Source organism: Harmonia axyridis, chromosome 5, assembly GCF_914767665.1.
Source record: "Harmonia axyridis chromosome 5, icHarAxyr1.1, whole genome shotgun sequence".
Classification (NCBI taxonomy): domain Eukaryota; kingdom Metazoa; phylum Arthropoda; class Insecta; order Coleoptera; family Coccinellidae; genus Harmonia; species Harmonia axyridis.
In genome coordinates this window covers 24,350,057-24,373,123 of record NC_059505.1, presented here as the reverse complement: position 1 = coordinate 24,373,123, position 23,067 = coordinate 24,350,057, and the positions used below count along the sequence as shown (strand labels likewise).

The following is a 23,067-nucleotide window of genomic DNA, read 5'->3' as shown; positions in this document are numbered from 1 at the left end:
ACGAAGATATGCGGATATTTTATTTATACTGACGGGTTGAGTGTAGGGGATGCCTCAGCTACACGAAGAAAGTACGCATGTCGTTCGCTTCATTGAAACGTGTTCGGTACGATCATTTTATAATATGAGTATTCTTTAGACAATGATACGATATAACGTTTCGACGGTAGATGTGTAATTTTTTTCTTTCTAAGCTATCCGTGGGTTGAGGTCCCTATGCTGTTACTATCCAGAAGTACACATGGAAGGACAAAAGGATCTCGTAGAGTCAAAGTTTCGAAGAAACTTTTTGGAGTGATTCAAACCAGGAAGATTCGAAGATTCCGCCAGAGTATTTCTCTTTCGGTTACTTCCTTCTCCTGAAACTCTTTCTTGTAGGTACATTTGTCTACGCCACATAAAGGTTCCGGGTCGATGAAAGGAGTTTGTGCTCCTTTTGTGGCAAGTGTATTGGCCTCTTCATTCCCTCTAACCCAGATTAAAATGACCTTGTTATTCTTGAATATTCACTAAAAGAGTGTGAAGAAAATCTTTTTCTTTATCGTTTTAAGAGTGCTGGCGCTGGTCACTCTTGGGTCATCGCAGGTAGTTATCCAGTCGGTATAGGTACGGATGTGGAATATTCGATTGTCTCGTTGTCGGTATTTACGGATGTTCGTTGCAAATGTGACACAAATGTTAACGATTATCGGAGACTGAACTGAATTGTTTCTCACACGGAACTTGGCACTTTTTTCTCTTTTGCAGTTAAGCTACTAGTCTTTCACAGCTCAATCTCAATATAATTCACCTCTGGTGAGCTAATTTGATCTGCGCTAGCCGGTGGCACTATGCTATTCAGAAGGTTTGTGTATTCATTACACATACTCTGTGCCAGTAGAAGTTGGCTCCAACACACACTTCCTAGGGAAGTGCCATTTTTGGTCTCTTGTGTTTCCTAGGGGCTTTTTCATCATAGTCGCAAGCCTTCCTATATAATAAAAGGGTTTGCGTGATTTTTCATCTTACTGAAGTTCTTTTAGATGGTCGTCTAGGAATAGTATTTGCAGGTCTTCGTGTATCCGTACGTTGCTGACAAACCATGTTGCATTTACAGCTCCTCTCAGGATCGTATTATGCACGGCTTGAAGTCTCTGCAGATGGATTTTTGCGGCGTATCCCCAAGCCGGGCATGCGTAAGACATGACCGGCCGAATGATGGGCTTATAGAGAAGGAGCTTGTTAAAAAGAGGCATTTTCCTGCTTTTGAAAAGTAGCGGTTGCAACGCTGCTGCTGCTGTCTTTCCCTTCGTCACAGCTGATGTGACGTGTTGTTTCCAAGTAACTTTCTTGTCAAGTATCATCCAGACACTTGGCCTCGTTTTTCCATTCGACTTTCCTACCGTACATTACGACGTGGTTCTTGGGGATCTTTTTTTTTCGGATGAAAAGAACGGCTTCGCTTTTCTCAGGGTTTACTTCAATTCTCCATCGAGCAAACCAAGATTGAAGTCTGTAGATAGCTTCTTGTAGGTACTTCGTTCCCATTTTGGGACAATTGGCAAGAATGGCGGTACAGTGCCATGGAGGATTTCTCCGTTTTTGGCATGTTGAATACATATATTGTGAACAATAACGAAGACAGCAGAGATCATTGCGGAACTCCGGTTGAAAGAGACCTCTCTGAAGACAATACCCCACCAACTCAGGCTTTGAACGAGAATGCAGGTAGGAGGCTGAAAGTTTAACCATGGAGAGTGGGAAACTGGCCACAAGTAGTTTGTATAACAGTCCTTTGTACCATATTTAATCAAACGCTTTGGCCACATCCAAGAACACAGCCCCTATGACTTGTTTGCGGTTATATCCATCCGTGATTTGTTTCACTAGTATATATTTCGCTCAAGCCGGCAGCTTGATTGCTGTACTTTCTTACTCGAAGAAATTCACCAGGATATACAACAGGAATTCGGCGACTTCTGCAGGTAATGCACCCCATATAAGCGACTGCAGAAATACTTGTTGATTATACGTGACATATCCTTTTGATAAGGTATTTAATCAACGCCAAAAATGATCTCATAATAAAACTAGCTTTTTCAGGTGAAAATGAAATATGTCAGAAGGTGAAATAATTCTTAAAATAAATATGAATATAGTTATTATTACCTTCCTCTGAATCATGGTTTCAGAAAAGGTCGGTCAACCCAAACAGCGATATTCAATTTCATCAATAAACTCTATGATAATATAAATGAAGGTAAATGGAACATAGCATTATACATGGATTTGAGTAAAGCATTTGATGTTGTTTCACATGACTTGCTTCTTGCAAAAGTGGATAGATTAGGTCTTCGCGGTAAAATAAACCAACTTTTGAAATCTTACCTAAGTAATAGAATGCAATTAGTGGAGGTCAATGGTTGCAAGTCGTCGATTCTCAACATTTCCTCGGGTGTTCCCCAAGGCTCCGTGCTTGGACCCTTGCTTTTTCTATTATATATCAACGACTTGCCAGATATTGTTGAGAATGCTGAGGATCTAACATTGTTCGCAGATGACATTACATACTTATGCTCGGGAACCTCGCTTACTGACGTTTTATGTAAAGCACAGAGGCACATAAATCTATTTTATGATTGGTTTGAATCGAACAAGTTGTTTCTAAATTCTTCTAAAACGCTTTTTGTTTGTTTTAGGCTTAAGAACTACTTAGAACATAAAAATAAAAGTTTTCTGTTAAGGGTGAAAAATAGGTCAATTGAACATGCTACCATCACAAAATTTTTAGGTATTATCATTGATGACAGCCTCAACTGGTATCAGCATATTGAATGTTTATGTAAAAAGTTGTCTTCTGTTTGTTATGCTCTTTATAGGTTAAAATCTATAACTAATGTGGAAATTTGCATGGCTTATTACAATGCTCAATTCAAGTCAAGGATAATATATGGCCTTGTATTCTGGGGGACTTCTCACGCACTGAATCGAGTCTTTCTTCTTCAAAAGAGAGCATTACGACACATGGCTGGAGTTCCTATGAGAACATCATGTAGAGAGCTTTTCAAAAAATTTGGTATTTTGCCAGTGGTATCTCAATTCATCTTGGAAATTATAACATATGTGAAAACTAATGAAGGTTCATTTCTGCGTATGAATTACAATCATACTTATTCAACAACACACTCTTCGCTACTAATCATACCACGTCACACTCTGGTGGGATATGAGAGGTCTCCCAGATATATGGGAATTAAGTTGTTCAATTCCCTTCCAAAGACCTATAGGGATATTGAAAGTGTACAAAGTTTCAGAAGGGCAGTTAATGATTTCTTATTGTCTCAATGTTTCTATACCCTATCTGAATATTATGATTGTTGTAAGCATATCAGGTTAGGAAGTTGATATACTTAATATGTTTTAAATAATGGCTAGTATGTGAAATTTTTCCTTCTATTGTTGTTTTATTGACTTGTCCAATACGTATTTGTAATATGTCGCTATGGATGAATAAATCCGACTTTTGCCTATACGCGTAGGATTTATCCTCGCCGTCGGCTTCTCACTCCTCGCTAAGAGGAACATTCACTCAATCCCAGATATTTAAAATATCAGAAGGGTAGAGCTCGGTCGTGTCCGGTCCTTGTGGTCCCCCTGGTTGTCGTCGAACTTCTGGTCCTCTTACACGCGATCCTTGGACCTGTCCTTCGCTTCCTAGGAATTTTCTCACCGTCCTTGCAGTACCTAAAAGAACAGCTTTTTGCATTACATTACATATATACTCACTAAGCCCTAGTTGCTTGATATTTCTCTTGAGATTTTTGGGTACTATTCCTGTTGTTGAGATGATAATTGGAATAGTTCTCGTTGATATCATTCCCCACTGGCGCTTTATCTGAAATTCGAGGTCCCTATATTTTGAAATTTTTTCGACCTCTTTTTGACGCAAGTTGTTGTTATTAGGTATTGCTACGTCGATGAGTATAGCTGCCTTTTGATGTTTATCAACTAGCAATATATCTGGCCTGTTGTGAGGGACTGTTTTATCAGTCAAAACTGTACGATCCCAGTACAGTTTATAGCGTTCGTTTTCCAGGATGGTCTCCGGTCGGTACTTGTAGTATGGTACTTTTTCAGATTGAATTAGTGTTAATTTAGTTGCCATTTCTTGGTGTAATATCTTTCCTACTGCATCGTGTCTCTCTTTATATTCATTTCCTGCAAACATCTGACATCCACCCGTGATATGTTGTATTGTCTCATTTGTTGGACACCCATATCGGCATCGATCGTCGGTAATAGTTCGATCCTTTATGATATGCCTGCAGTAATTTCTAGTTGAGATCACTTGATCTTGGATGGCTGAAAGAAAACCCTCTGTTTCTGGGTACATTGCACCTAATGTGAGCCAATAGTTCGACGCTTCAATGTCGACATGATCCTAGTTCACCTCGTTGAAATGTCTTCCATGCAGGGGCTTCTCTCTCCATCTATCCAATTTTTCTTGGTTTGTCTGGTGGTTGTATGAAAATTGCTCCTTGTGAAGTTGTAAAGGTGTTGATTCGTCTGCTTCACACAGTATTTTGTAGAACTCTGATGTACTTGCTTGATCTCTGAAGTATTCCCGTAGGCTTTCTATCTGCCCACTAGCAAGTTCCATGATGTCCGTAAGACCCCTGCCTCCTTTATTTCTCGGCAGTGTAGTCCTCTCAATGCTGCTTTTCGGATGGTGCTTGTTTGCTTTTGTCATCAACGTTCTCATTTTACGTTGCCAGTTTTCGATGTCTGATTTGCTCCATGGAACTATACCGAATGAGTATGTTAGAATTGAACATGCATATGTGTTGATGGCTCTCGTCATGTTCCTGCTGTTTAGGTTTGTTTTTAAGATTTTTTTGGTTCTCCTAATGAACTCAGTCGTTAAGTCTTGCTTCATTCTTTGGTGGTTGATTCGTCGATTCTGTTTCATTCCAAGATATTTATAAAGATCATCCAACTTCATTGCTTCTATTTGCTGTCCATTTGCGAGAGTGATCGGTTCATCTTGTATTCTTCCTCTCACTACGCTGAGAGTACGACATTTGTCCAAACCGAATTCCATACCTACATCTTTCGAAAAATGTTCCACTAGTTTGACCATAATTTCTAGGTGTTTCTTATTGCCTGTTATCAGTTTCAAATCATCCATGTACAGCAAATGATTGAGGGTGGTAGTATTATTATTTCCTTTAATGTTGAAACCCTTTTCAGTAGCGTTTAGCTGTTTAGAGAGTGGGTTCAGCGCCAAGCAGAACCATAAAGGGCTCATGGAGTCACCTTGGAAAATTCCCCTCTTAATTGGAATCAGTTTGGTTTTTATGTTTGCCGTGGAAAGCTCGATGTTCGTTTTCCAATTGTCCATTGCAAGCTTTAGAAAATTGGTTATAATTGGATCGATCTTGTATATCTCCAAAATTTTCTTCAGCCAGCCATGTGGAAGTGAGTCGAAAGCCTTCTTATAATCAAAATAAGTCATGAAAAGGTTTCTATGTTTCTTGAAGGCTTGGTTGCATATGATGGAATCTATTACCAGCTGTTCCTTCGATCCTTGTGCATTCTTGGAACATCCTTTCTGCTGTGTTGTTATTATTTTATTTTTCTCGCAATGTTTGTAGATACGAGATGCTAAACATGATGTGATGATTTTGTATATTGTTGGTAGGCATGTTATAGGTCTATATTTTGATGGATCCATAGTGTTTTGAAAATCCTTCGGTATTAGGTAAGTGATACCTGTTGTTAAAAATGTTGGCATTTCTGTTGGATTATGTATTATGTTATTTATGTATTCGACTAGCCTGCCGTGCAGACACCAAAACTTCTTCAACCAGAAGTTGTGAATTCCATCTGGGCCTGGAGATTTCCAATTGTGAGTGTTCTTCAATATTTCCTGTAGTTCTTCAGACGTTATTACACTATGTGGCATATTTTCTATGGTCTCACATGATTTCTCCTCTCTTCTTATCCAATGCGCTTTGGAGTTAAAAGGAGTTGGTGTTGACAGTTGATCGGTCCAAAAACTCTCCATATCTTCGGCGCTTGGAGGACTCACTAATTTAGTTGACGTTTGTTCATTAAGCATTCTATAAAAGTTCTTTTCGGAGTTTTCAAAAATCATATTGTCATGTTTTCGTTTAAAGCTCTCATTGTATCTTCTCAGTCGTTCAGAGTATACACTTAATTTTTGTTTGAGTGTATCTAGAGTTTCTTGAGCACTTTCATTGTTGGCGTCGTAATTTGCATGTCGCCTATGGCGATCCATAATTGCATCCACTATTTTCTGTAGTTTTCTAGACGGAGAACCTTTTTCAAATTGTGTTAACCGTCCTATATCTTGTCGGAGGCTATGTACTTTTGCTTCTAGCCTATTTTGCCAATGTGGTTGGTTATGCTGTTTTTTCTGTGCTGGTTGCTCACTTCTAGGTTTTGGCTTCACACCGAGCACTGCTGATATTGTAGAGGCTGCACAGTAGGTAATAAGATGCAATGACTCTAGGTTTTGGTCATTCGAAAAAAACGGTGGAATTATCTCTTTGTTCATTATGTGCAGAATATGTGAGAGTTTTTTCGATGTCTCAATGTTTCTATATGCGTATGAATTACAATCATACTTATTCAACAACACACTCTTCGCTACTAATCATACCACGTCACACTCTGGTGGGATATGAGAGGTCTCCCAGATATATGGGAATTAAGTTGTTCAATTCCCTTCCAAAGACCTATAGGGATATTGAAAGTGTACAAAGTTTCAGAAGGGCAGTTAATGATTTCTTATTGTCTCAATGTTTCTATACCCTATCTGAATATTATGATTGTTGTAAGCATATCAGGTTAGGAAGTTGATATACTTAATATGTTTTAAATAATGGCTAGTATGTGAAATTTTTCCTTCTATTGTTGTTTTATTGACTTGTCCAATACGTATTTGTAATATGTCGCTATGGATGAATAAATTATTATTATTATTATAATTATAATCTAAATAATATTCAAATGAATGATCGAAGTTCTAAGAATCCTTTTTTGTCGCGTTTAGTCGTTTTGAGGAAAGGTTTAATGCCAAGTATTTATTGATAATATTACACTTGTTTGATCTGAATATCATTCCTATATTTTTAGCATATGATTAGGGGTGACAATCGTCCTGTTACTCAATTTGAAACCCTTTCTGTAGCGTTCAGTCATTTCGATAGTGTTTTGTGCCAAGTGAAACCTCATAAATATTCATGGAATCTGCTCGAAAAATGCTCCTTCCAATTTAGAATCTGATTCTTTGTAATATTTTAGGCAAATAGTAATAAGTTTGTTCTCCAATTCGACCTCTAATACAAATATATTACTGTGATTGGATCGATCTAATTTATTTGAACCAGTTATGAGCGTGTTAAAATAAGTTTTTGCATTGTTTATCGACATTCCTTTCATCTTGAAGTTAAATATATAAATATAATAAAGACGAAAAAAATCAATATCGGTTGTTTTCTTAAATACTCGCAGAGGGTTCTGAGGCAAGAGCAAATGTTTTCTACTGATTCAACAGGTTTCTGCACTGAAATGTGTCCTGCGGGTAAAATCCTTTGCTTATAGCATTCGCATCTACTATTTCTCATTTGCCTTTCACAATCAGGACAACTGAACATTTGGTGTGATTTGTTTTGTGTTAAAATGCAACAGCATGGGGGACAGTCGTATTCCGAGGGATATCCTTGATTGGGCCTGGGCTTCAGTTCGGAGATACATTCGCACATATTTGGAACTTCCAATTGCATCTGTATTTCCTGAGGAATGCACTGACAACTCTTTTCGTATATTATCTCTGGTAATGTACAGCATCCTTCGTCGCAATCCGACTGAGTTTTTTTCGTTTCCCTTCTATCTCTTCTCATCTCAATATTCTTCAGTATTTAATATACTGACATTGTAGATATTACAACATTATAAAAAAGAGCTTTGTTTAGTATTTGCTAATTCATTCTGTGTCGAAAATGAATTTGTATTAACTTCGAATTTAGTACATTAATGGCACAATTGATGTTCGAATTATGGAATTGATGTGATGTCAACAATGACATTGAAATTGCCTTCTAATTTTGACAAAAAAAATATGTCATGAAGAGATTTCTGTGTTTCTCAAAATCTTTCATACATTAAGAATTCGATTACTTGGCGTTTACTCAATTGTATTTAATTCTTGAACGAAACAACAAGAAAATATTTTTGTAGCAAAAGAACGCAATGCTGGTTTATAACTCTTCTTTGTAGAATCCATTCATCCTGTGGCTGATCGCCTTGAATGACTGGATTTTTTGAAAATGCTAGCCAAGCAACTTTATGAACCATCTCTTCTGAAAAGATATCAGGCAAAAAAATTAGCAATGGAACTCAAAGTCATATGCATTTTTGAACTTTTAACACGATGTGTTATTCCATAAATAACCCTATCCTATGTACAAGGTGTTTCACGTGGGCGGGTCACTGAATCTCGTGAATTATCCAAGTTATTGAGGAAAAACCGTTTTTCAAAAAATATTTTTTTTGCGAATTCCACTGATAGTGGCTTCTATTACAATCGAAAATGGAAAATTTGAAAATGTAACAATCAAATATTTATGGAACCATAGACGACATGGATATAGTTGCCGAATATGGAATCTGAATTTCCTCAGGTTGATTTTGAAAGGAATAGCTGGAAAAAAATATATAACTATCACTTTATATACATTCAGATTCAGAAACGATTGAGTATTCAGACAATATGAAAAAATATTATGAAGTATATTTTGCAGAAAAAAAATTCCGTTTTCTTGAAAAAATGAAGAAACCATTGGTGAGGAATTGTCTATAGACCTTCCTATTTTGAAAATCAGTCAAATTTGCAAAAAGATTTTTTTTTGGTTTTTCCTAAATTACTTTCCATGCCTTGGTTCGATAGTTTTTCCAGTAACTAATTTGGATAAGCCGTGAAAAATACTATCATATTATTGTCGCTTTCCAATTTTGCTTGAAGGATAAGCCACAAAATCCAATCACCCGTTTATGTGAAACCGCCTTTACGTTATGATTCAATGAAAAATTATAATCAAAAGATTATAAAATGTGGTTTCTATTCAATTCAAATCTTGCGTAAATTATTTTTGCTCCAGGTTTGTTTTTTGCTTTTTGCCGTTCTATAACGTGCTGTCGAGCTCATTGAAGGGGATGATTATGGAAAGTAGGAATAGAAGATCAATAAAATTTTCAGGAAAGGTACTTGAAGAAAAAGATCTTTCATGGAGGAGAACAATGAACAGTTAAAATGTGTTTTCCAACTGAAATGTTATTTGCAGTTGATTTTTTATAGTTTAAGTACAACCTAAGACATTCCAGTTAGATCTATTGGTACATTTTTGATCTCCAGGACTGTCAATCCAAAAGCTACATACCTCATAGTGTGTCATATACATATTTTATCTTCAGAGTGATGGTGATTAAGGCACACAAGTTTTTTAATTTATTCCCGATCACTTTCCTCAAAGTTGTTTTTGAGATAATGAAATATGTTATCCATTGGTGGTGAATAAAATTATTTTTATTATCCGACTTCAGCCTATACTATACTATACGCATAGGAGAGAAAACTTCCCTCGTAGTTGGCCTTCTCACTCCCCGCTAAGCGCTAAGGGGAACATTCACTCAATCCTGGTTATTTAAAATATCAGAAGCATATAGCTCCGTCGTGCCTGGTCCTTGTGGTTCGTCTTGTCTTCGTTGATCTTCTGGTCCTTTTCCACTCGAAAGCGTCGATCCTTGGAACTGCCCGTCACCTTCTAGGAATTTTTTCACGGTCCTTGAAGTACCTAAAGGAACAGATTCTTGCATCTTTTTATTCTTATACCCGTTTCGGATGTTAGCTATCATACATGATATCTTAACTTTGTTCACTGCAGTCCGAAACAACTCAGCTGTACTGTACCAAACCATATTCTAAGACTTTTCAACCATGAAATTCGTATTCTACCCGCCCTCTAATTTCCAGTACTGTTCTTTGCAAGATGGTCTGCAGTAAGTGAAATCTGCTTTCGTTTTTCATTACGTGTCCCAAATATTGGAGCTTTATAGTATCCACCACATCCTTTTCTTTGCCCATTCTGCTGAGAACCTAGATGTAACTCGAATACTTCCAACTTCTTCGTTGTGGTTTCAGTTAGTCTACCCCATAAAACACAACAGAGAACACGTAACAGCGCAGGAGCCTTATCTTGGCGTGCAATGTAAAGGGATGACTTTTGAATAGATCTTTCATCTTGCTGAAAGCAACCCTGGCCTTTTCAATTCTGCTTTGTATTTCCTGCGAATGATTCCATTGCTCGTTCACCAAAGTTCCAAGATAAGTAATACTGCTCACCCGTTCTCGGTTTTTGGTTGATTACAAGTTGACAGTTATTAATGTTATCTTTGCTTATAATCATTAGTTTTGTCTTCTCAACATTGATGTCGATGCCACATGGTTGACCGCATTATTTTATTATTTTCATAAGGTCTTGTAACCCCTCTATGCTCAATGTTTTCCATGTGTCTTTCAAGTCAGCAACATTAGTTTTGGGTTTTCCCTCATTGTTGGTTAGGGTGGTAACATGTTTAAGTTTAGAAGTCCCAGTTAACTCTTCAACCTTTCGGAGTAGGTTGAAAATATCGTATCTTGTCTGCAGTGTTTCTATTTCAGTACACTTTTCCTTTATGGCTCTTTCCTTGGCTTGTCGAACTTTTCTTTCAATGATATTGTACATGCTATCGTAAGCGCTATCATCGCCTTTCTTTTGTCTTCGTTGTTCCATCAATTATAGAATCTCGTCAGTCATCCAGGTTTTCTTTCTTACTGTATGAAGTTGCAACGAGTAGTCTTTGATAAATTAATAAATAAATAAATAAATCTTCTCTTCTTATAGCATAAACCTTACATGAACTCATACATAAGAGTATGCAAAAGAATGACGTCAAAACACAGAGCAATTCTAACTATTTCTGGAAAATATTCCCTCGAACAATATGGTTCTAATTCTAACAAAAATTTCTTCATATTTTTTACATAATCTTTATATGTACCAAAACCCTTCAACCGTGATGGCAAATTATTGAAAAGTTTTCTACACATATAGTCAGGGTGTTTTTCTCTTAGTGTTAAATGATGTTTTGGATATTGAATATTCATAGACCTTACAGGATATCTATCATTCTCATAACTTTCAGAACGAGATCTGTTTTTGTATAAAAATTTCAAACAATCTAGAATATACAGACCACTCAAAGTTAATATTCCATTTCTCCTGAACACTCCCCTACATGAATCAATATATCATACTCTACCTGTACAGCTAGCATTGAAGTGACTGATAATACTAATATAATTAATCTAAATATTACTTGTTTCGAGGCGTTGAAGAGGATGAAACCCACAATGACTATGGGTCCCGATAGTATCCCATCATTGGTTTTTAGAGATTGTGCATATGTTTTAGCTTGTCCACTCACTATTTTGTTCAATATTTGTTTGAGAACTGGCACGATTCCTGATTGCTGGAAGCTTTCCAAAGTACGCCCAATTTATAAGAAGGGAAATAAATTTGATATTTCCAATTTCCGACCAATATCGATAATCTGTAATAGCAGTAAGATCTTTGAAGTTCTCCTTTATAATAGATTATATTCCCATGTTTGCAATCTAAAATAACTCCATTTCTGCATGGTTTTGTTAAAGGTCGTTCGACAGTTACCAACCTCTTCAACGTAACCCAGTTTATTTCCGAAGTCATTGAGAGAAAATCCCATGTAGATATATTATATACTGATTTTTCAAAGGCTTTTGATCTGCTTGACCATGGAATATTGTTGAGGAAGTTGTCTCAATTTGGCCTTTCCTCGGCTCTCATTGGTCTTTTTAAGTCCTACTTGTCCAATAGGCAGCAATATGTCGAGTTCAAGGAAGTTAGATCTACAGTGTTCTCCAGTACTTCTGGAGTCCTCAAGGAAGTAACCTTGGGCCACTCCATTTCATAATATTCATTAATGATTTGGCGGAGGTAGTTGATGTCGACTGTTTGTTATATGCTGATGATTTCAAAATATACCTGGAGGTAAGCAATGTAACGGACTGCTTGCGACTCGCCTCTAATTTGCAACGCGTTGAAGAGTGGTGTAGAAGAAACAGGTTACCTTTGAACGCTGAGAAGTGTAATGTTATGTCATTTACGCAAAATAAAAATACTATTCGTTTTGATTACACAATAGCTTCCAAAGTTCTCCAGCGTACATCGGTGTTAACTGATTTAGGAGTGAATTTTGATTCCAGACTTTCGTTTGTGCCACACATTGATGCTACCTTGTCTGCTGCGAATGGGATGTACGGGCTCATAGCGCGAATCTCTCGCGATTTTTCTGACACAGTCACATTAAAGACCCTTTATTATGCATTTGTCAGATCAAAATTAAAATACGCGTCTATAATATGGTCTCCTTGCTACCAGGTCGATATTGAGAGAGTTTAGTCTGTGCAGTCTATATTTTTCATATAGAGCAGATGGTGTCTACCCGCCTATTGGTTTTCCTCAGAACCTGCTTTTGAGCAGACACTGCATGAATAGTTTGAAATGTCGACGAGAATGTCATTCAGTTGTATTTACTCACAAAATAATAAACGGTGTCATTAAAGATCCTTGCATTCTCGAAAAACTAAATTTTGCTATTCCAAGACCAGCCTCTAGAGTTAGAAATACATTTTATATGCCGACACCTCGAACGAATACATTGAAGTATTCACCTCTTCATAATTTGTGTGATGCCTGTAATACTATAAGTTCACACTTGGATATTTTTAATTGTTTCATTTTAAATATCAGATCACATTATTTTGACTGACTGAGCATTTTTGTTATCGTTTTTTTTTTCTCAGAATATGTAATATTAGTGTATACTTTATTTTTCATATGTTCCTTGTTCTGTAGTTGGGTTTAAACCTGTAGAACATTGTATATATTAAATAAAAATAAAACATGACATTTCAAAGATAATTCTTAAAATTCTCTTCTGTATGAGAAATATATCATTCACACCAGAGCTGGCTCCCCAGAATATAATTCCTTATCTTGCAATGGATTCAAAGTTTGCAAAATAGATACTTTTCCAACATTCCTTTTCCAGGTAATTAGCCATGGTTCTTACTCCAAAACATGTACTGCTCAACTTCTTACTGAGCCAATCTAGATGATGAGACCATTTTAGAAATTCATCAATATACAGCCCTAAAAATTTTGTTGTGTGTTCTAGAGCAATGTTCTCATTTCCAATATTCAATTCTCCAATCCTCTCCTTCCTTGATCTTTCAGTTGTAAATAATATCCCTGTTGTTTTCTTGTTATTAATAATGAGTTTGTTCATACTTATCCAGTGTTTAATTATTGTACAGATAAGAGAGGCATTACTGGTAAAGTCTTAACTTGTCTTGCCACCAATGATAACATTTGTGTCATCCACATAGCCTGTGATTGATATTCCATCTAATTCAAAACAGTTGTACGAGTCATTAATAAATATCAGGAATAATAATGGCCCCAAGATGCTCCCCTGTGGCACCCTATACTCACAAAGTATTGAAGATTTTACCTTATGTCCATCCTTTTTAATAACTACTTTTTGTTTTCTATTTGTTTTAGCCCTTTTTGAGTTATTATAATGTTAAGTTTTCGCAACGTCGCGGATTCTGGGAAATCGAGACGTATGTTTTGTCAGATTAAGTAGTTAGATGTATCGGTTATCGGAAAGAATAGATAAAGTTTGTTAGTATAAAGTTTTCGGTGTTTATTATAACGGTTTTTGGTTTAATTAACGGACATTTTTTAATATATTAGGATTACAGTTTATTAGAAGGTCAGTGTTGGGACATACTTCATTGTTTCAGGCTTTAAATGTTATATTTTTTTTTTGTAGAGTGTTATTGTCATTATGACACAAAAAAAAGTTAGAACGAAGTTGTTGTCAATAAAAAATCGTCACGAAAAGTCACCTTCCAATTATTTATTTTTATATAATTAGAAAGCAACTCAACATAATTGGCATCCCTGGTAATTTTGGAGAAGAGCATGCAGTCTTTGAAAACGGAAAGAAAGATTGTCAAGGACGCTGCAAGAAAACATTTCCAAGAGATTGAGAAGGTAGGACAGGATGATAAGGAGAAAATAAGTGAACTACTCCAACAAGTTTTAGTCAAAGCAGAAAAGGTATTTTTCCTAGACAACAATATAAAAGAATTGCTTTGTAACGAAGAACCCAGCGACGAAGATTTTAGTGAAGAAATCACAGAGGAAATGAATTTTTGCACTGAGGTAACCAAGTATACAAACAAATGCAATTTTTTACTGGAAAAAAATAAAGAAGCAGAAGCGGAGGTTAAAAACGAAAAAAGAAAAGCTCCAAAGAATTTTAACCTACCAAAATTAGAAATAAAAAAGTTTGACGGAAATGTCAAACATTGGATAAATTTTTGGGGTCAATTTCGCAAGATAGATGAAAATTCAGATTTGCCCGATGAAGACAAATTCCAGTACCTTATCCAATCCACCGAAGAAAACTCGCCAGCCCGTAATTTGGTAGAAAGCTTCCCACCCTCAGCAAACAATTACAAAATTGCCGTTGACCAACTCAAAACTAGATTTGCAAGGGACGAGGTTTTAATTCAGGTTTATGTGAGAGAGCTTTTAAGCCTCGTTTTAAGTCAACATATTTCACCGGAAAAATCAGGTATGGCTTTATCAAATTTGTACGATAATTTGGAGACTCAGCTCAGGGCGCTGGAAACATTGGGTGTGACCACAGACAAATACGCCGCGATGCTTTTACCATTGGTTGAGTCAGCTATACCACACGAATTACTAAAAATTTGGGAAAGAAACCGTTTAACTAATGATAAATTTGTTAACGAGTTACAGGGTCTACTGAAGTTCCTAAAAGCCGAGGTGGAAGCAGACGAGCGAATAAAACTTGCACAAAACAGTTTTTCTTTGGAAAAAGGAGTAAAAATGGGTCAGGATAGGTGTTCTGTAGAAGTGTTGCATGTGAAAAATACTGAGACTAAAGGTAAGCTCAATTTTTCTTGCATATTTTGCGATTCAAACTCTCATAACAGTCAGGATTGCATAAGAGCACAAAAAATGACGTTAGAACAAAAAAAGACAACTGTAGCAAAGAAAAGAGGTTGTTTTTCATGTCTGAAACCCAATCACAGTTTTAGAACTTGCAAATCTATAGTCAAATGTGTAAAATGTACACGAAAACATCATGCTCTTATGTGTCCCGATCTGCATGAGAAAGAGAAAGGAAAGAAGGACGCAAATAGGCAGGAGAGAATTGAGCAAACAATGACAACTGTCAATTCAGAAACTTTGCTGCAAACAATAATTGTAAAAATTATTTCTGATAATAATAGATCAAGAACAGTAAGGGCTCTGCTAGATTCTGGCTCACAGCGTTCATATATAACAACAAAATGCGCTGAAGAGTTAGGACTTTTTAAAATCGGAGAGGAAAATATTGTTCAGGGCATGTTTGGTGGATTACAAAGCGATCCAAAAATTCATCGCGTATTCAAAGCAAATATTCAAAATTTAGAACAAACTTTTAGCGTTGGTATGTCTTTGCTTGAACAGGATAAAATATGTAATTATATACCAAAGCTAAATGATATCAATATTACTGAAGAGTTAAAATTAAAAAATATATTTGTAAATGACGTTGCTTCTAACGATTTCGAAGTAAACTTATTAATGGGAGCAGATATTTTTGGAAAAATTCTAACAGGGAATATAATCAGATTAAATGAGTCTATAGTAGTTGTAGGAACAAACTTTGGATGGACCATAATGGGTCAACAAAGCTGTAATAAAAATAATGTGTTTGTTTCTACTTATTTTTCTGATTCTTCTTTGGCAAATTTATGGAATTTAGACGTGTTGGGCATAAAAGAACCAGCAGAAAAAAAATGCAGAGAGGAGTTAGAGATACAGACACTGAAAAAGTTCATGGAAAGCACCAGAATAAATGAAGAAAACAGGTACGAGGTGTCTTTACCATGGGCGGACGGTTTTCCTAACATAACGTCAAATTTTAAACTAGCGGAAAATCGATTATTTTCAAACACAAAGCGTTTACTTTCAATAAATAAATTGAGAGATTACGATAAAGTTTTTAATGAATGGGAGCAAATGGGAATTATCCAAGAAGTGGAACAAGACGAATGTGAACAAGGACACCACTATTTAGCGCATCATGCTGTCATAAAGGAATCAAGCTACACAACAAAAATAAGGCCAGTATTTGATGCATCACAAAAGGATAGAAACGGTAATTCTCTTAATGATCTACTAGAAAAGGGTCCCAATATGATTGAGTTAGTTATTCCTCTTATCTTAAAATTTAGGCTACATAAAATAGGGGTAACAGCAGATATCGCCAAAGCATTTTTACAAATTAGCATTAAAAAAGAAGATAGGGACTATTTGCGCTTTATATGGTGGAAAGATTACGAACAACGACAAATTAAAATTTTTAGACATTGTAGAGTCGTTTTCGGGTTAAAGCCTAGTCCATTTCTATTGGCAGCTACACTAAATTTACACTTAAAAAAAGAGAAAAAATTTAAAGAAACTGCAGGTCAACTTTTAAATGCGTTTTATGTTGACAACTGTGTTTACAGCGTAAAAAACGAAAAAGATTTGGAAAAATTTATAGGGGAGTCAAAAGATATCTTATTAAGAGCAAATTTCGATTTAAGGGGTTGGACTTATAACGAACAAAATAAAGAAAATTTGATAAACCAGGAAAACAGCGAAAATAAAATTATTTCTATTCTAGGAATGCAATGGAACTTTGCAAATGACATTCTAAAATGCGAAATTAAAAATTTGGGTTGTCTTCAGGATATTCCAAGGACAAAACGGGGTATTTTATCAGCAACTCAGCGGGTTTTTGACCCTATTGGTTTCACATCTCCTTTTACATTGTTACCAAAGCTTATGCTGCAGGAAACTTGGAACTTGAAACTTATGTGGGATGAAAAACTGCCTGAGGATTTAGAGAAACGATTTGAGAATTGGCTGAAATGTGTAAATCTTTTAAGTTTTTGTAGTATTCCTAGATGTTTGACAGATAATATAGAGAATGAAGACATGATAACAAAAAAATCGATTCATGTCTTTGTAGATGCTTCAAAAGTATCTTATGCGGCTTGTGTTTTTCTTAGGTTGGAGTATCAAAATTCAGTTTTCATTGGACTTTTGTTAGCAAAAACTAGGTTAAGTCCAATAAAACCAATTACACTCCCAAGGCTCGAATTAATGGCTGCTTTAATTGGGGTAAGACTAGCGGAAACGGTTAAAGAAGTAGAAGACTTCAAACACCTAGAAACTACCTATTGGAGCGATTCCATGATCGTTTTGACCTGGATAAAAACAAAAGGTTTGTGGAATACCTTTGTTGGAAACAGAATCAAGGAAATAAGAAAATACAGTAGTGTAGATCAATGGTGTCACGTACCAGGAGAAATGAATTCAGCAGATATTTTATCACGTGGTTGCAGTGGAAAGCAGCTTATGGAGAAAAAATGGTGGCAAGGACCAGAATGGCTAAAAGAAAGTAAGGAAAAATGGCCAAAAGAAAAATTATGTGCCACAGAAGATGAAATTGAGAAGGAGCGAAAAAGGATCATCAATACAAATTTAGTAGAGAGTTTAGTTGATGAAGCATTTTGGCAGAAAATAAATCAAATTTCAAAATATAATAAAATTAAAAGAATTGTTGGATGGATTTTGAGGTTTGGCGATAGTTTAAAAAATAAACTAAGAAACAAGTGCTTAGAAGCAAAAGACAAAAATAAATTCGAATATTTGAGTACAGAAGAACTTGAAAGAGCAGAAACACGTCTTTTAAGAGTAGTACAAAGGAAAGATTTAGGAGAAAATTTAAAAGGAATGCGTAAGTTTGAGTATTTGACAGACGATAATGGGATTTTAAGAATGAAAACAAGACTTGAATTTGGAAATTTTAACGAAAGTTTTAAATACCCGATCATTCTTCCAAGTAAAAACGAAATTGTTAGGAAACTACTTATAGAAGAGCACGAAAATAGTTGTCATGCAGGACCAAAAATTTTATTAGGAGTCATCCGAGAAAAGTTTTGGTTACTAAAAGCCCGTAAAACGATAAATTCCATAATATTTGCCTGTGTAAATTGTAAAAAACATACATCTAAACCACTTGAAACTCCTTTTGCGCCTCTTCCAGCAAACAGAATAAACGACGCGGGGGTTTTTGAAGTTGTGGGTGTTGATTTAGCAGGACCATTACTACTAAAAGATGGTAGCAAAGTTTGGATTGTATTGTTTACGTGCGCAGTCTACAGGGCAGTTCATCTTGAACTAGTTAAATCGCTTTCAACAGAAGCATTTTTATATTCGCTAAGACGCTTCATCAGTAGACGAGGTAGACCAAACACCATTTATTCTGACAACGGGACAAACTTTCGTGGAAGTAATAATTTGTTTAAAAAATTAAATTGGGAAGAAATTGAAAATTTTTCGGGACAAAAAAGAATTAAATGGATATTCAATCCACCTTCGGCTTCGTGGTGGGGCGGATGGTGGGAAAGATTAGTAAGGGTTGTAAAAGAATTATTGCGTCGATCGTTGGGAAAAGCATCGTTATATTATGTTGAGTTGTACACTGTGCTTTGCGATGTAGAAGCAGTAATTAACGAACGACCACTCACCTATGTTTCCAGCGCCGATGAGTGGGAGGTTCTTAGTCCTGCAAGGTTTTTAAGGCCTATACACTCACAGTCGTTAGGTACAAATTTTTTGGGTGAAGTTGCGGATTTAGACGAGGTAGACGCGACATTTTTAAAAGGTCGTTTTAAACATTTGCAAAATGTTCGAAATTCATTACGGGAAAGATTTAAAAATGAGTATCTTGCAGAGTTAGTTAATAAAGGTCACAGGAAGAAGACGGAGCAGATTAAAGTTGGTGATGTAGTTTTGGTTGGAGCAGATAACCTGAAACGGGTACTTTGGCCAATGGGAAGAATATTAGAAATTTATGATGGAAAAGATGGAGTTAGCCGGGTCGCAAAAGTAAAAACGAAGAACGGAATAATAATTAGGCCATTCCAAAGGATTTATCCATTAGAATTAGGAACAACATCAGAATCAAACAGTAAAGAAGTTATCACTACAGAAAAGAAACGAAAGAATAAGAAAAAAGAAGAGAAGAATGAAAACTCAGTTCAAAGATCAAGGTTTGGTCGAATCTTGAAGGCTCCAGCAAGGTTGGGTGTGGAATAAGCTTGGGGCCGGAGAATGTTGGGACATACTTCATTGTTTCAGGCTTTAAATGTTATATTTTTTTTTTGTAGAGTGTTATTGTCATTATGACACAAAAAAAAGTTAGAACGAAGTTGTTGTCAATAAAAAATCGTCACGAAAAGTCACCTTCCAATTATTTATTTTTATATAATTAGAAAGCAACTCAACAGTCAGTTTGCATTGTATAAGTCCCATTTTGTTCGATTTCAATCCTTATACCCTGTTCCCTTACATCCTTATACAGTGCGGTGCTGTGTGGAGGCAAGAGAGCAGTTTATATTGGTAAGACAATTTATAACATCATTTTATTGGTTCAAATATAGGGAAAATGCAACATTTTTTGGTTCTTCGGGCACGGGATATTTGAACTTTAAATCAAGTTTCGGTTACATTTATTTTGGTTTCAATCGGTATACAGAGTTTCGGAACTCATTTTCATTTCATTCTTATAATTTCATTTGGAAATATTCATTCGGTTTATTTTGTTCGTTCATAAGGTATTGAGCGAAGTAAAAACGTGCGGTAGTTTTTTGTATTTTTTCAGCGGTTGTCAAATACGATTCGAGTCCCAGAGTAAGCCTTGTTGCCAAGCGTACACGAAAGTATTGAATTCACAGTTTAGACTCGTGGGGTTAGTTTTCGAGTATTCTGCGCACTTGACTTTTAACACAATGGGTGGAACATCAACTGAACGGAAGATGAAGATGCTTATTGCTAAGAAAGAATCTTTATTTTCGATACTGCAGAATTTATTGGATTTGTCAAAATCATTAACAAGTGAAGTAGCTAAAACTAAATTTTTAACAATGGTCAGTTCAATTAATTCAACAAAGAATGATCTGCTGAAAATAATAGATAATATAACAGAGCTCAGTTTCGAAATTAATGATGAGTTCGAACCAGACTTCAATATATTTAGAACCATTGATGAAATGTGTTGTCACATTCAAGTTTCAGCGGCTAAATTGGAACGAGAACAAATTCAGAAAGATGTTTCTTCGATTAATGTTGATCCTCAGGGAAGTTCGGGATTGATACGTAATCTTCCTACACTACCGAAGATTGAATTGCCGGAATTTTCGGGAAATATTAGAGAATGGGAAACCTTTTATTCAATATTCAAGAGTTTAATACATGAAAATAAGTTACTTACGGATACTGATAAAGTGAATTATTTAGTAGGTCGTTTGAAAGTATCTGCGTTGACTATTTGTTCTTCATTAGCTCCTACTGGAGAAAATTATGAAATCATTTGGAATTCGCTCGTGGAAAAATATCAGGATAAGCGCGCTCTTGCAACTAATTATCTGTGCCAAATTTTAGAGTTCAAATCGATACAGGATGAGTCATCTAAGGGTCTCAATATATTTTTGGAAAAATTTGATTGTGCGGTACAGGCTTTGAAAAAGCTTAAATTAGATGATATGTCGGACTTCATTTTAATGCATCAGGCCCTTTCTAAGCTTGATTCTGATACGGTTAGATCGTTTGAAATGACTATTAGGGGTAAGGGAATACCTTCCCATGAAAATGTGATTAAGTTTGTTAAGGAACAATCGAAAATTTTGGCTCTAAATCAGCAATCAACCACTTGTAGAGGTGATAGCTATAAAACTCGTAATTCGAAATCCTTTTTTGTACATCAAAATAATTCTTGCGTAGGAATGGATCGGTCAAATAATGTATTTTTTGTAATCGGAAAAATCATTTGTTGAGTAGATGTGATAAATTTAAACAACTGTCGCCATCTAAAAGATATGCTACAGTACGGGATAACAAATGGTGCTACAATTGCTTATCGCCAAATCACAGAGTAAGAGACTGTCCTTCAGACAAATTATGTTCAGAGTGTTCCAGAAAACACCACTTCCTACTACATTTGGGACGTATACAGGGTGAACTAGAAAAATATCCAAATTCAAAATCGGATTCGAGTACAAATACGTTGGTTTCAACAAATAAAAATTTTTGTGCTACTGCTTTGGGCGATCGGGATACTCATACGGTTTTATTGTCGACGGTTGTGGTAAATGTTTTAAACGGTTCGGGTGGTTTGAAAACAGCTAGGTTTTTAGTAGATAGTGGCAGTCAAGTTAACTTACTTACTTATAGGTGTTGTAAGAAATTAGGATTGAAGTTTTCACAATGTTCAACGTCAATTCATGGGGTTGGATCTAATTCAAATTCAATTAAAGGTTTTACAAGTATTATTGTTTCGTCTAGGTATGATTTTACTAAAAAATATTCGATTGAGGCATTTTTAGTAGATAAAATTACGGGTAAACTTCCAATAGTCAAAATTGATCGCGGTGTTCTGAAGAATTTTGGAAATATCCAATTGGCAGATGAACAATTTGACGAACCGGCTGGAGTTGATGGCATTATGGGGGCGGATCTTTTCGCGATTATTGTGGGTAATTCGATACCCTGAGCATCGGGATCTCCAGTGGCGGTACAAACGGTATTTGGTCATATGATTATGGGAAAGGTTCGTAAGTTAGAGTCAAAGGGGGAGTTCGGTGTATTATTCAGTTAAAGGGAGGAGTGTCGGTTAAATGACTTGGTTTGTAAATTTTGGGAGATGGAACAAGTTCCAAAGAATATTTTGCCGGACCCAGCAGAAGAAATATGCGAAAATTTGTTTTCTACATCTTTTAGTAGAGATTATGAGGGACGTTTCACGGTAGCGATTCCTTTTAAGAATTCTCCGAACACATTGGGTAATTCTAAGACAACGGCATTGATTCGGCTCTATTCATTAGAAAGAAGGTTGGCGAAATTTCGGGAGTTTCGTGTGAGTTATAATGAGATAATGAAAGAAGCAATTCAGTTAGGATATATGCATTTGGTTGAGGATGAATATTTAAAAGATTCAGAACCTGCGTATTACATTCCTCATCATGCTATTGTTAAGCAATGTAGTTCGAGTACACCAATTCGTGTGGTTTTAGATGCTAGTACATCATCCGATAATGATGTTTCGTTGAACGATATTTTACATGGTAGTCCAAAACTACAAACCGATCTATTTTCTTTATTGCTGAATTTTAGGTTGTTTCGAATAGCGATTACAGCGGATATTCGACGAATGTATCATCAAATAAAATTAGTTGATGATCAATGGAGGTTTCAAAGATTGCTTTGGCGTTTCAGTCCTGATGATCCGGTTCAAGTATTTGAATTCAATCGTTTAGCATTTGGGGTGAAATCAAGTCCATATTTAGCTCTTCGTACTATAAAGCAATTGATAAAAGAAAATGGATGTAGTTATCCTTTAGCAACGAAAATAGTTTCGACACATGTTTACATAGATGATTTGGTTTGCAGCATTCCTTCCGAAGAGGAAGCGTTTGATTTGTATTCACAATCAGTGTCATTATTCGCAGAAGGAAAATTCGAGTTAGTTAAGTGGTTTTCTAACTCTCTCGATCTATTGAAGTTAATTCCTACTGATCAACAACTTGTAAATTCGGTAAAATTTGGAGCGGAGAGAAAAACTGGATGTGATGTGTCTGTTCGGAATGTAGCGATTGACTCGTTTTATACAATGTTTTCTAGAGTTTCGTCTTGGATTTCTATTTTGCGGATTACGGTTTGGTTACTTAGATTTTTGAAGAAGCCTTCCAAGAGAAAATTCATTATAGCAGATGATTTGCAAAAAGCG

At 35.9% G+C, this 23,067-nt stretch overlaps 1 protein-coding gene across 3 annotated transcripts in view; it reads left to right on the top strand.

Annotated features, from left to right (window-relative positions):
* LOC123681199 (UNC93-like protein) overlaps nt 1–23,067 on the top strand; it is a 105,445-nt gene that overhangs the window by 46,095 nt on the left and 36,283 nt on the right. The gene's annotated exons all lie outside the window — the stretch shown is intronic.